At 37.0% G+C, this 14,424-nt stretch overlaps 1 pseudogene across 1 annotated transcript in view; it reads right to left on the bottom strand.

Moving 5' to 3' along the window:
• Positions 1-794: 794 nt before the first annotated feature.
• Positions 795-14,424, bottom strand: part of LOC105530439 — a 19,765-nt pseudogene continuing 6,135 nt past the window's right edge. The window contains exon 3 of the transcript XR_001004651.1: positions 795-877. The product of XR_001004651.1 is annotated as an elongation factor 2 pseudogene (transcript). The remainder of the gene's footprint in view (positions 878-14,424) is intronic.

A 14,424-nucleotide genomic window follows, 5' to 3' on the forward strand; every position in this document is an offset into this window, starting at 1 on the left:
GGTTGAATAGCAGGCTGGTGTACAGCCTGAGGCATCAATCACCTGCACTCCATCTCCCTGCTGATGAAGCAGGAGAGTGAAGCATGAATGGGCTCCTTTCCCCCTCTCTCTCACTCCCACTCTCTTTCTCTCCTTCCCCCTTCCTCCTTCCTTCTCCATATCCCTTTTCTTTCCTCTTTTTCTTCTTTTCCCTCTGTCCTTCTCTCTCTTTGTCTTCCAAGACAGAAGTCCCATTAAGATAATCTAGCCTACAAAATTACATAATAATGCAATAATAATAGATGAGAGTAGGGTGGCAATATTGGTGCTTTTTATTTTCTTTATGCTTTTCTATATTTCCCAGTTTTCTACACTAAACATATAAAACAGTAATAATAAAACTTATTTGAAGGGAACACACAAAAATGTTATCTTCCAGGAACCTAGCTTAATTCCCTAATATAGAGCAAATAATAGGTGTCTGTTTAATAAATGAGGAAAAGTAGTAATGTTTGGAGGTAAGAAAAACAGTGACACTATTAGTTTTTTTAATTGCAACAATTCTGTTCTCTTTGATCCTTTCAGAACTCGCAACTGTTCTAAAGTGCCTCCATGGGTTTCTAGCTTTCCATTTTAAGAAAAGCAAGCGTCACACTTTCTATAACATATGACATCGCTAATCGTCATGAAGTAATTTAACCTCTATATAAATTAACCCCATATCCCAAAATATAAAAGTTGCCAATGCTAAGTCTAATTCCTAAAGATAACTCTAGAATCACCTTGCCAATAGCAGACTGCTTAGTGCTAGGTCATTACTTTGAGGATGGCTGTTTCTCAGCAAACACCTCAGATCCTGCTGGGAGCTGGCTTTCCCTCAATGCCATCTTCAACTTCTCTACAAAAGACATTTAAATCAGTGAAAAGTTTACTAATAAACCTATACATGAATAAAGAAGAGGGGCTTGTTTCCTTTTTCTTTGGTTTGAAGTAAACACCAGCGTATATCTCATAAAACCATTTACCCTTATTGAAAGTTAAAAATATAGTGAGAATGTGCACATAAATCAGAGAGTTATCAAAAACTATTTAGGAAAAAAATGTTTAACATATTCTAGTTGAATGAATTGAACACACTGACCTAACACCTGTACTACACCATACTGGGGGCAACTTTTAAATGCATTTGCAGATGTGGAAGCTCACTGCCTACCAAAGCACATGTTCCTAATGGTGTTCTTATCATCCTTATGCTACCTGTCCCACCACCCACGCACGTATTTCGTATCTTTCTGGGGCAACTGCATATAGTAGGTCTTCAACAAACATGTTACATTGAATAATATTTTTGTATTAGAACTATGAAATCATTTGACATAACATATATTTAAAGTAAAAATTGACACTCACTTTAGTTCTGCCATATGAAGCTACTCAGAAACAATGTATTCGCTCCTTTACTTGCCACCCTACGTAGTCATTGTCTTTTCATTTGTGTACATCCCCTAAAGGTAGAGAGTATTTCAACCACTGCCTGCTGCTTCCCTATGCCTTCCACTAAGAGCTGAATTCATTCATTCATTCATTCATTTTTTCACTTACCCCTCCATCCATCTATTCAAGAAATCCATGGAACATGCAAATATTTGAAGACAGTCTTCACATTCTTCCTAAGTCTTCTCTTCATCTAACTAAATATTCTCATTATCTTCTTTATCATTCTTATTGTGATATGTGTTCTAACAAACTCAAGGGATATTGAGAGACCAGAATCAGGGAGTGGGAGAGAAGAACTATTCCCTCTCTTGTTCTAAGTCCAAGCTTCCACTATTACAACATTCAGAACACTCCTTCAAAATGGATAAAAAAGATATTCTGAGAACACAGTAATAAAAAAATCTAATACCTAATAATCTAGTAAAATGGAATTATAGTTTAAAAATACCATTATGTTACTGAAAGGTACTTTAGGGGAGGTATTATGTGTAATGCCATGTGAGATTTTTTTTTTGCCTACAAGTTATATTTTACTTTTCTAAACTTTAGAAATTCATTAACATTAAAACTCTAAGGGATCACCAGTTGTCTTTTTGATGTTAAAATAACACCAGCAAATGCAGTATTATATCTTTCTAAGCTACTGCTTAGTATTTCAGTGTTATAGCATGATCATCCTTAAACTGTGCAACAGAGAACCAACTCAGTAATCAGTATTGATCTTGTAACTCCTCTGCACATAAAGACTTTAGTGGGGCTAGTGCTTTTCTACTGATAGCTCTCAGAGCTTTAAAAATAGTAATACTCGCAAAAGACTGAGGACAAACATTACAGCTATATCTTTAAAAATACTGCATGATCCATGTCTTGGAAAGGAATCAGAGGGAAGACCACATCCACACCTTAGTGAATAGTAGTTCCTAAAATGCCTACTCAGCCTTATGAAGACTGTAGCCACCAGTCCCATGCCATGTTGAGTGCTCATCTTTGGATATTAACAGAGACTGTCATTGTTGAGCTGCTTATCCTCTCATTAATAAGACAATTAGTATTCACACTATCTACTCTGAATTTATAAAAATAATCCCTCAAACATTTAGGCAGGCTTCCAGCTGAATCTCTAATGTAAATGATTAGGCTTAGAGTCAATGGAAGGTGATTTTCTGTGATACAACCAGCTCATGTCAAGACATTTCGGGGCACTTCACTAAAACATACAGATCTTGTGATTCATGTTTTTAAATCTCTGTGGCTGACATGCCCTCACTTGAAAAAAGTTCCTTTCCAGATCATGGGGCCTTTCCATTAATGCCTGAAGTTGTATCTTTCTTCTTTAGTCTACATTACCTGGGGGATCAATTGCAAGCAAAAAGGAATTCACTTTAGTAAACCTTGTGACTTCCCTGAATCCACAGAGCCTTCCAGAAATTGAGGCTTTATGGCAGCTCATTATTATCCTAGCCAAGTGTATCCCCCATTGAGCAATTAGGAAATAAAGAGTTTTATTATCTTAGGGACAAGAAGAATGCAGTGAAAACTCCATGTAAAGAAAAAAAACATGAAATTTAGTATTTTGTGACATTTTCGTCTAGCCAATGAGAAAACCCTGTATTCACTGCAGATATATAGAAAGATAGCCATTGAATTGAACCAGAAATAAGCCTGAAAACTTTTTTTGCCTTCCCACTCTGCTTCTACATAGCTGCATTATTCATAGCCATTTGTTTTTCCCTTTCAGATGTGGGCTCACACTTTCTGCTTTGGAGCTATTGTTCAAGGCTTATTCTGATAGAAGTCACTAATTTTCTTTTCTGTACTATCATTCCACACCAGGCTCAACTGTATATAGGGTATTTTGAAGTCATGGAAACCACTGAGACAGAGAAAATACATAAAACTTTGGGCATGAATCAATTGAGCAAAACTATAACTATGGCTTAAAAAATGCAGGGGCCTATATATAAGTTGGTATCTTTCTTGATTTTATATTTAATTATAAGCATATGGACCTAATAAAAATCCCCACCCCCCAGTGAGTCATTATTTTACATTTAATTTTCTCTAGTATATACCCTTTTAACTTCTGGGCAAATCAACCTTTAGGTAACAGTCATGTTACTTAAAAATTGATTTATTTGTGTTAGCCTTACTGTACCCATGTAAATTTTTTAAAACTTGGTGTCAAACTAGGCTCTCACTTTCCTGCACATGCATGCATGTATTTTGTTCATGCATATATACACACACACACTCATATACACACAAGCACACATTATCTGCCTAATAACACAACCACAACATCAAAAATATTTATTTACAGATGAACAGGTCAAATGGTAGCCCTCTTTACCTTAAACTTCCCTAAAATTGGAACTCTTACTGGGGAGGGAAAACGTAATTTGTTATACAAAGTACAAGGGGTTAAGCTAGGAAGTTTATATAGATAATCCTAATGAGGTAGATAACTAGCTCACATTTCATTACTGTAGCTGATTTCCTGGAAACTGCAGAGAAATTACTGTAAGAATTAGAAAAGCTACATGAATACAAAACATGACAAAAATTAGTAAATTCCTTTGAACATATGTGGCAAGCTAAAAGGAAATAGGGCCTTCTCAGGCCACCACTGTTCTCCACCTGGCCAATCTCAGCCTCCCTCAAATGTAAATCCATCTTCAAAAGCCATGCCATTTACTTCCAGGTTTATGGAGAAATAGTCATTAATCATACATCATACATTTTCCACACATCATCTCTTGAGCATGTCTGCTTGATCCCTGCAGTTCTCTGTCCTATGAGAGTTGCTCTACCTCTCTTTCTCCATCACAATTTCTTCTTTAAGTCTCTCCAGCCTTCTCTTCCTTCTCCAACATACAGTCAAATGCTATAAGCCCACCTACCACACTAGGAAATCAAAAGTTACCCACAAAAAGAAAATGTAAACCCAATCTGTTACCAAGATCTGCCCACCAGTATTCCTTGGGTGTATCTGGATTGGATGGGACCTGGCATCAGTCTGGTATTAAGCAAATTGCTCTCTCTGTTCTACCTTCTCATGATGACCACTTTGCTCTTTTTATCCTTTTCATCTCAGCACAGTTATCACCTGCTGAGAAACACTCCTCTGAATTATTCGACAGATTCAAATTTTTGTTTTATATTCCCCTTAGGCCCATGTGAACCTCTTTGGTAACACAACACAGTTCTGACAGTGTTTTGTGTAACTGTGCTTAATGTCCACTGCATATACTAGACAACATAAATCATAAAGACAACAACACCAGCTCTTGTTTTCTTATCACAAAAAAATAGACTTACCCCCAAAATCTAGTACACTGTCTAGAATATAAAAGGTGCTCAATTACTATTTCTTGAATGAATGAAATGTTGAATGAATAAATATGTCTATGTGTATGGGTTTATGTAGTCTGTGTTTATAAATAATATTTCTGAAGACTTAGTATTTAGAAAATACTTTTTAAAAATTACCTGAACAAGAGCTAAAATAAAATGTTATCGTCTTCAATAGATGTTGTATCACAGCCATAGAATCAGAAGCGGCTGAGGATTTGAATTTATTCACTCCTAGTGTCACTATTCACATTTGCCTGAAATGGTCCCAGGTTTTCATCTCAGTATGATCTTTAGGAACACCCTTTGCTCTCCAAATTATTTTAATTTGATCAACAAATTACATAATTACCTTGCTTGTCATGAAGTGAATTCTTGGGTTCTGGCCCTGGGTTACTGTCTTAGTTCACTCAGGATGCTACAACAAACATACCATAAACTAAGTGACTTATAAGCAAAAGAAATGTATTTCTACCAGCTCCTGAGACTGAGAAGCCCAAGATCAAGAGACTGGCAGATTTGGTGTCTAGTGAAGAACTGCTCTCTGGTTCACAGATGGCACCTGCTAGCTGTGTCCTCACATGATAGAAGGGGCAAAAGAGCTCCCTTGGGCCTCTCTCATAATGGCACCAATCCCGTTCCTGAAGGCTCCATCCTCGTGAACTAATCACCTCCCAAAAAGCTTCACCTCTTAATACCATCACCCTAGAGGCTAGGATTTCAACATATAAATTACAGAAGGAACACAAACACTTGGACCATAGCAGTCACTCCGTGAAATGCGTGCTGCATGACAGAGGTCTATTCCAGGGTTCCAAATTTAGATATTTATTTTCTCTCCACATATCTATGAAGACTGTAGATATAATACTAATCTGTTGAAATATGAAAGCACCGAAATTTTGCAGCATCTGTTGAGCTTGGGGAAAAATTACCAGGTAGGATAAATATCAAATGTGATACATTCCATCTTGAAATATTTAAATTCCAAAACAGGACATTACATTATGCATAGGTCCCCAATTGCAATTTGACAGTCTGAGCCTCATATTTTTATCCCACTATTATATTCAGTGATTCATTGCACTTTAGCAGTTGGAATGTTCCCTACTAAAGCTGGCCCCAATTCAAAATTTAGTTAAGTTGCTCAGGGCACAGATGTAAATGACCTACCGGGCCATTAAGTCCAAACTTCACAAGATTGTTCTCAGAATAATGAACACTGTGAACCTTGAAGAATAGGTTTCCTTTGGTAAAATCTGGATACAATCCAAGAAGAGTATTCATTGCTTAATTAATATGTAATAATATAACAAATTTAATTTGATGTAAATAATTATTAAATATTAATGAATAAGGTAATGTATACAGTTAAATCCATTTTATGATAAAACCTGCCTAAACAGTATTTCAAATCAATAAGGCATGCCTTCCTTATGCTAGCAAAATAGCATAGAAAATGTAGATTGAAGCTATTATCCATCTTAACTTTTCTACTTTGAAGCTTGTGTCCACAGCAGAAAAAATCAATTTGAGAATATAATAGATAAACCCAGGTGCACATATTACAGCAAACATTATTGGTTCTTTTTTTTTTTTTTTTTTTTTTGACTCCTATTGAAAGTTGCTTATTACAAATTATTCTGTCTGGAATTCTTTTAAGCTTTTTGCTAATAAAAACACAAACTAACAGAACAAATTATTCAGAGATAATTGCAATGCATTATTTAAAGACCTTAAAACACCTGTCTTCTTTATTTTAAGGTGTCTTACTAAAATATTGGTGTAAATATTCTTACTCCTAAATGGATGTGTTGTGGGGGGTCTGACTATAGTCAGAGAGGGACCTTGTGAAAACTAAAGGAGCCCTGTGAAACCCCAAGTTCATTCACACAAGACTCTGACCATATTAGATGATGGTGATGGCCTTCACTGGGTCTTTTTACTCCCCAAATGTGTCTAATTAAAACTTTAATGGTACCATTGATAAAGGTGAGGGGTAGGAATCTCCAGAGCATCTCAGCCCTCAGTTGACACAGTTGGGTCAGACCAAGAGATTCCAGACCTGGAGCAAGGCATGTCTACTGGATGGGCACAGGCCCTTGGGGAACCCAACTGCAGGGCACAAGAAGCAGTGGAGGAGAGGCAAGCCCGTCAGGGGGCTGAAGTGAGAAATCTAGGAGTGGACTAAACACATATCTTTCCATCATTCATTCATCTATCTATTGCAAATATCTATTGCAAATCCACAACATGGTAGGCACTATGTTAGGTATAGTAGTGAGTAAAGCAAACACAGTCCCTGTCCTCAAGGAATTTGCAGTCCAGGAAAAAAGAACACACATTAATTAAGTAATCTTACCAAGGTTTGTATAAATGTGAAATGAGAGAGGATCTCTAAGGGAAAAGGATCTAATTACGTGACAAAACCCCTGGCCTAGACAAGGGGCAGGAAGTAGAATAAGTAAAGCCTGATCAGTTAGACCTGGAGGTTCCTAAAGAGATAACTAAGCACATAGTGGTAGAAAAGAAGATGCCAGCAGGAACTGCCCTCCAGCCAGAAGGAATAGCATGTACAAAGGTCCTGTGGCAGCGGGGAGCATGATGTATTCACAGATTGACTATGTGGCTGGACTACAGGAAGCACAGTTGGCCGGGAGAGAGAATTGGGCATCAGGAGATATGAAGAATGCTGTCTTCCCCAGAAAATGGAAAAGGAGTCGAAATTTAGGAGCTACTACCACCGTTGGGATATGGGAGGGTGTTTTCCGGGAAGCCACAGTTAAATTTCAGTTCCTGTATACTAATTGGCAAATTGATCACAACTTAGACATTCTTTTCTATGGAAACAAATGATAAACAAAGTATGACCAAGTTCTGGTGCTTTATGTCCATTTTAAGCAATATAGCTTGCTATAGCCATGTAGTAGAGAGCCAGCATAGCATAGTCTTCGAAATCAGAGAAAGCGGGTCCAAACCTTGCATCTGCCACTTCCCTCCTGTGTGACCTTGATTAGTTCACCTAATTTGTCTGGGGTTCTGTTTTCATCAATTTCACATGGAGCAATGTTATGATTTACCTCACATAATTAAATCATCTTATTTATGTAAAATGCTTATAAGAGTGCTGGGCACATAGTAAGCATGCAATAAACATTAGTCATCGTTGTACTAGGCCAAAGCACTTACCCACCCCCATTGCTAGGAGAGTGAGCTGCAAAAAGCTCATGGCTACACCTCTCCAAAAATAATGTCTTAAGGGATGGGAGAAAGCTCACCCAAGAAATGCTGCCTCCTGAACCAGTTTGAACTGATACGGAATACAGAAGCCTGCCTCACTCCAAGGGGTAAAAATTCTGTGGTCCTACTCACACCCGAGAACTACCTGGAGGACGAAGCTGAGACCCCATTTTTACTTGACTTCTTCCCCTGTCCTAGGCTGCTTCCCTCACAGTTCCCTCCCAAAGCACTCTCAATAAATCACTGATACAAGAATCGTTTCCTTTGCTTCTTGAGAACCTGAACCAAGACAGTTGTCATAATTCATGTGTTAATCAACTCTTTCTCTGAAGCTTCACATTCTTTCTTGACAGACTAAAAGCTTGGCTCAGTTGACTTAAAAAAAAATAGGTCTTGGCTAACTGAAGTTTCCACACTCAGTGCTCAATTAGCACCTTTTACAGATTTCTATTGGTTGTGTATTTATTGGTTTGCCTGTCTGACGAGAAGCCCTACCAGAGGATGAACTTCACAAGAGTAAGTGCTGTATGTTAGTTTTTACCCCACCAGATACAGCACACGGTCTCATATAATAACCCCGCAATTCAATTTAATTCACTTTAGTGTAGAGTTGTGCAATAAACAGATTATGACATTACAACCAGAAGCAAATCTCCTATGGAACAGAGAATCTGAGTGCGCTTTAACTTTAAAAATTAACCCACCCTGACCCAAATGACACTTTACCTATTCCAAGCTGCTGGCCCATCTGTTCACTTACACACAGTTTATGAAAGCTACCTTCCAGTTGCAGCTGTCTCATTCCTATACAACTTTATAACAGATGTTAAAATCTGATTCTGTAGCATGTTAGGAAATAAATCAGGCAAGAAACTGACAATCAAAATCCTTTTGGGGTTTGAGGAAAATGACTCAGCATACAAAACTCTCCATAGAAGTTCACTACATCCTTAAAATTTAGCTTAAAACACTACTACCTACAATGCACTCATATTCATCACATTAATAGATTTGACACTGAGGCCCAACAAAAGCAAAAATATTCAGAAGGTAGTTTGGGAACAAACAACTGACAATACATTATTTCACAATGTGGGTCCAATGAAGATGTATGGGAAATTTTAAATAAAGAGATATGTGCAAATGAAGTAATTGCTTAATGGAGTCCTATATCTGATGAAATGACTAGAGGAATAATCTGAACTTGAAGAAATTCACAAACCAGGCATTTAGCTCCGAGACGATTGGGAATGCACTGCATATCCATGGCCTTATTTACATACAGCATTCTCCCAGCTGCAAATACAAGATGTGAATCTATACTATGTACCCATCTACTGTATCCACATGTACAATATCTGATGTAATGGAATGGAAACTTCCTTTACTGTCATAATCAACACATTTATATTCATGCTTCTTCTTTTTATTCATCCTAACTGCTAAGTCACCAGGAGGTACTAGGCAAGACTTTTCACATCCTAAGTCTTGTTTTTCCCTGTAAAATGGAGATAAAGCCCATTTAGTTATCAAGTCTAAATATCCTGCTGATCAGCAATAAAAAAGAGAAAAATATGCCGAATTGAGCATTTTTCTTTTTTAATTTCAAAAGTCAGATAAAAAATGAGCAGCACTTTTGATGTCAGAAATAGGTTAGCAAGAATGCATGTTGAAAGTTGATTTGACCAAATAATTTAAATTGGAATGTCTAATTCACAAAATATGAATTTGAAGAAATAAATATAGTCACATTTTTCTTTCTGAGAAACAGAAAACAGCATATGCTACAACTTTGTTTTCAACAAATAAGGGAATAGTGTCTCATATGTGTATGTGATATCACTGTTTACACATATACACATATTAAGGGTAACATAGAATATATAGGAATTTGTTTTAGAGAGGAGTTTACAGGACAAATTTCAGTGGATAATTTTAAGCACAATGTGAACAGTGCTCTATTTTTCTTCCTGCTAAAAAAAGTCATAACGAAACAGTGAAAATCACTTTTTCTCCCTAATTAAAGGCCACATGCTGCCTCTGTAGTAATCACAGATCTCATTAGTGCCCAGTGAGAGTTATGGTATCAATCACATTAAGTAGAGACTTTATATCAGTAATCCCATGTGTTTCATGTGTTTGCATCTTTTGGTTGTTGCAAATAAATTCATTGATTGAAATCTGATTTGTAGAAATTTGTGTTAGCATTTGAAATGTGATATCATTTTTTTTTTTTTTTCCTGAGAGATGTGGGATGGGGACAGGACAAAATGTGTATTAGGCAATGATGAGCTCCAGTAAAATAAAAATACATGTCTTATTTTTGACATGTGATTTAATACCTTTTCTATAGACAATTCACCATAAGAAACTCAGTGTGATGTTAACGCATTTACAAATAACTGATGCTGTATCTGTACTAGCCTTTCTCCATTAATAATCGCCCCATCCCATAAAAGAGAAGATAATCAAAGATTTAAAAAAATATATATTGGTCTCCTGTTCTGTACCTGGCAGTTAAGTTGTTAATGTTATGTCATACTTATGCTATCAGAGTTAATTAGAGAGTGGAAGCCATCGTCCACAGCAGTTATATTTTAAATAATTTGCTAACATGTTAATCCACTTTCTTTTTCCTTCTTAGAGATGAGTTCTCTTTATGTTGGCCAGCCTGGAGTACAGTGGCTATTCACAGGTGAGATCGTGGTGCACGACAGCCTGCAACCCCTGCATTCAAGTGATCCTCCTGCCTCAGCTTCCCATTTCAAACTCTCATTGGGTTCTAATGAGATCTGGGACTCTAGGACACTCATCCACACCTGGCTTGTCCACTGCCTTAAGCAAATATACTCCAATACACACATTTTAACCTGAAGATTCTCAGAAGCACATTCTGAACATATTTTAAATGCCTTTTAGAGTAAATGGAATGATACATTCATTTATCAGACTTTTGCATTAAACTGTAAGTCCCTAGAAAGTAGGAATTGTGTCTTATTCAATTTAGCATTTTTAAAAGTATTTATCACTATGGTTTTCTTTCCTTTCCATTGAGTGAATAAATGCTATATACGGTAATAACTAAATATTTATTGAAGTAAAGAATATTTTATTGTATGTGGCAAACAGACCCTAGAGTGACCTCCAACGATTCCCATCTCTTGTTCATACCTTTGTGTCCAATCCCCTCCCACTGAGTGCAAATAGGACCTGTGACCTGTGACTTGCTTTTTGTGTTTTTTTGTCGTTTTTTTTTTTTTTTTTTTTTTGTAGACGAAGTCTCAATCTCACTCTGTGGCCCAAGCTGGAGTGCAGTGTCATGATCTCAGCTCACTGGCACCTCTCAAGCTCAAGTTATTCTCCTTCTTCAGCCTCCAGAGTAGCTGGGATTACAGGCGCATGCCATCATGCCCAACTAACTTTTGTATTTTTAGTAGAGACAGGGTTTCACCATATTGGTCAGACTGGTCTCGAACTCCTGACCTCAAGTGATCTGCCTGCCTCAGCCTCCCAAACTGCTGGAATTATAGGCATCAGCCACCATGCCCAGCCTGCTCCTAATCAATAGAATATGGCAAAGGTCACTCCCAAGAGTAGTTCCTATTTTATAAGACTCTGTCTTAACAGTCTGAAGGGAGAGACTCTCCTTGCTGATTTGATGAGGTAAACAGCTGTACTGGAGAAATCCATACAACAAGGAACTATGGGAAGCCTCCAGGACCTGAGTGGACTCCAGCTGTCAGCCAGCAAAATGCTAGTCTGCTTCATGTGTGGCCACCAAACATATATTTTAGGAATGTAAAAAACAGCTTAAGACTTAACAAAATATCTTGCTTTACAGCAAAATTATTCTTGACATTTCTTTAAAAATAAAATAATGAATGACAGACTTTTTAGAGTTTAGGGTCCAAAGGTTGCAAACACGTGCTCCCAAAGACCAGACAAGAAATATAAACAAGCAAAGCAGGCCAGGTATAGAAAAGCATAGTAGAGCAAGTGCTGCATAAATGGCAATTGTCATTCATTCTCAGTTTAGGAATGTGATAGAAGCCGCAAGACTGCGGCAAGGTAGACAGCATGTCTCACCTAAACACTGCAGCTACTTCCTGCCTTCAAATGATCATTGCTCCCACTATCACTAGATAGCATTCATTTTTGAAAAAATAAAAAACATTATTATGGGGAAAAATCACCTGCTGTCTAACATTGAAAACCTAATTATTATAAGGTGTTCAGTCCTGACGTGGTCATGAAGTGCTAGTCACATAAAACATACACTCTTATTTGACTCAAGCCCTCATGTTAGAGCTGAGGAAATAAAGATTCAATAAGGGTAAGTTACCTGTAGAAGGCCCTACAATTAGGAAATAGAAGACTTGGTAATTATAAATCCAGCTTATGCACCTGGAAACTATAATAAGTCATTAGAAATTAAGAATTCACAGGCAATCCTTTTTGAGTATAAATTATTAATCTGTGGCAACTAAAACAAGGTACAGAGAGTTCTTCCGTGGAAATGGCATGCTTGTGAGTTTAAAGAAACCTTATTTGTTTATTTGGACATTCAAAAGAAAAAAGCAAAATAAATGCAAAATTCATTCAGTGTAAGCATAACAGATAACTATTTACCAGTCACGTGCAATGCTAACAGTGTTTTAAATATTCATACGCTTCGGAGTCAGGCTGTCAGCTCTCTCCTTTGTCTGAGTCACACTGCCTTCCACTAACAGAGAGTGAATGTCAAACCACAGCTGGGCTTCTTGGGATACAGGCAGTTCAGGGATTCATGATAAAGGTGTTTCTCCTCAAGGTTCTCAGTAGTAATGGGATAAAAGAAACCCAGCATCCCATCTTCCTGTGCAGAGTCACCCAACCTTTCACTCAGCTGTCGTTTTGGTCTCTCACTCAGCTGTTGCTGTGGTTTATAACTTAGTGGCATATAACTCAGATTTCAGGTCTGATCATTCCAGTAATAACTGCCCAGATGTGAAAGTGTGGATAATCAATAGTATTATTGTATCCTGGGTGGTCAACAGGGAACAGGTACACACAGTCGTATGATTTACAACTCAGGCAAACTGACTGGTGGATACACTCAGAGTGCCTAATAGCATAGATTTTTAAAAGGGAGGAAATATCAGTAGCAGTTTTTTTCTTCTTAGGAAAATTCAATGGATTTTTAGATTTGCATTAATTATATCACTGTGCTTATTCAATATACTATTAAGAAGACTCAATATTTAGCTGAGTCATTATTTACAACAATTAAAAAATAGCAAAATGGCCTAACTTACTAACTGAAAAAGTTGTGAATTTGGCTTTGGGGAACATTATGGAATTTTTCACTCATCATGTGTACTAAATCCCTGTTGTAGGAATGAGTCACTAAGTAGCTCTAGAGGGAAAGAGAAGGCATTGGGAAAGTAGCCAAATGTATCTTAATTTGATAGATTGAACCCCTGCCTTTCATTTGTAAAGATTGTCTACGGCCTCGTCCTTTGAAGAAACCCTCCATTTCATTCACGTTGCTGGTTCCTAACAGAGAATCCTCCCTGCTCTTCCCCCTCACCAAAAGAAAACAATTTGGAAAAATTTTATTTTCCTTTTCATATTATAAAGTTTATTAAAGTAGTGTGTACACAGGCCCAAAACAAACAAACGAAAAACAACTTAGTACAGAAAGGTTTATTTTGAAAAGCAATTAATAACTATTTGTAATGTTTTTTCTGTCCTCTATTTGTTCTGGCAAAAGAGAAACCCTTAAATTCTGCTCATTGTTCCTGTTTCAGTTATAATGCTGATAATCCTTAAATTTTAAAAGAAAATCTTGTGCATTATTTCGAGATTTATTAACTGTCATATATCATTTATTGACTTTTTGCTATGATAAATGAGGATAAAACTGACTCTCTAGAAGCACTACTCTGGTTCATAATTGAGTAGGAGTGGTCAATCCTCATTTTATTTTTCAAAACTAAGAAAAAAAGGTTAAACTAGTAGCATGCTTTTCTATCCAGGATGTCTTTTAAATCATTTCCAAGGACACTGCTACTTTAGGCATCAGTGAACTAGAATTCTATAGAGGTATTGGAATGTTGAAACCAAAGAATATGATTGAAGATATGGGCTGGTGGGTCAATTACAACTATAATCTGCTCCCACCTGTTTCACCTACCTTGAATCCCAAGCAATCCTCTCCAGGAAATCTTTTAATTATTCTCGTATGTATCACTTTCTTTTTTTTTTTTTTTTTTTTTACCACCATATCAAATTTATTATTCCAATGGCACTAGTACAGCTGGAGGTGCTCATGGTGACACCGCACAGGACTTCCTGCCTGCTAGAAATCATCTACCC

Source organism: Mandrillus leucophaeus, unplaced genomic scaffold (genome assembly GCF_000951045.1).
Source record: "Mandrillus leucophaeus isolate KB7577 unplaced genomic scaffold, Mleu.le_1.0 Scaffold821, whole genome shotgun sequence".
Lineage (NCBI taxonomy): Eukaryota > Metazoa > Chordata > Mammalia > Primates > Cercopithecidae > Mandrillus > Mandrillus leucophaeus.